This window comes from Gekko japonicus, unplaced genomic scaffold, assembly GCF_001447785.1.
Source record: "Gekko japonicus isolate JY-2015 unplaced genomic scaffold, Gekko_japonicus_V1.1 scaffold2007, whole genome shotgun sequence".
In the NCBI taxonomy this organism is placed as follows: Eukaryota; Metazoa; Chordata; class Lepidosauria; order Squamata; family Gekkonidae; genus Gekko; species Gekko japonicus.
In genome coordinates, this window is record NW_015160280.1 from 151497 (window position 1) to 152578 (window position 1082).

At 66.3% G+C, this 1082-nt stretch overlaps 1 protein-coding gene across 1 annotated transcript in view; it reads right to left on the minus strand.

Moving 5' to 3' along the window:
- The window catches only part of RTN4R (reticulon 4 receptor), a 152278-nt gene that overhangs the window by 150775 nt on the left and 421 nt on the right, over nucleotides 1–1082 (minus strand). The window lies entirely within an intron of this gene.

Here is a 1082-nt window from a genome sequence, read left to right on the forward strand (position 1 = left end):
CCGCCGCAAAGAAACCGGATTCCATTTTGATTCCCCCCCCCGCCTCCGGTTCCGATCAGGACGGACGAGTGCCCTCCCCCTCCCCTAAGAACGGCCAGATCTGGCGCCACAGCCGAGGAAATCTGGAGGAGGTGAAGAAGAGCCTCCAGGTAACTGACTAGCCTGGACCCTCCGCACAGGGCAAAAGACGGGGGGAGACCGCACTTTCGCAAATCCGGGAGGGGAGGGGGGAGGGGATGCCGCTAGCAGAAGTGCCCCCCCCCCGGCCGCGGCCGCCTAAGACGAGCGCCTCTGCAGACACCTGCTGGAGCTGCAAGGCTGAAATGCCTCTGGGGGGCGCTCTTGAGAAACCCAGGGGAGCTGGACGGGGCTCTTCTGGACAAACATTGCCCAAACCTGGAGCGCGCGCCCGGAACGGGGGGGTCTCTTCTTCGCCCTCCTCTTTCGGCAACCCGGGCAGGGCCCTTCTCCCCCACCCAGGCTCCGAGGCAGCCCAAACGGAGAATGACTCCGAACTGAAAGAGCCACACAAGGGACTCAAGGGGCCATTGACCCCCACCCCACCCCCTCCTTCTCTCTCACTTGCCCTCTTGCAGATCCCTGCTGTGGGGCCCTTTCCATTGAAGAGGTCCGCATTCCTCCCCCCGCCCCCCAAGGGCGCCCTCTTATCTGCCTTGGAGGGCAGTTCTAAAGGAGTTGGCGGAGTGAGAAGCCCCCCCAACCCCCCCCCCCCACCACGGTCCCTGTCCAGGCACGATCCAGCCTTCCTCTCCGTCCCTCTCTCCGGCTTCGCCTTCCTGACAAAGTGCGGACGCGGACCCGGGCTCTCCTTCGCTCGCACGCACACACCCCTTCGCCCGCACGCAGGCAGCACTCTGCACTGGGGCAGGTGCCGCACGGCGACGGCGGGATCTGTCCCGCAAGGCGCCCCCCCTCCAGCCTCCATCATCCGCTCCCAACTGCTGGTGGCTCCCTTGCCCACCCGCCTTTCCGCGGCACAGTTGGCAGATGCCCCCCCCGCGCGCGCGCTTTCTGAGTCGGATGCCCTCTCCAGCCGGGCATCTTCGCCACGTCCTCTCTAC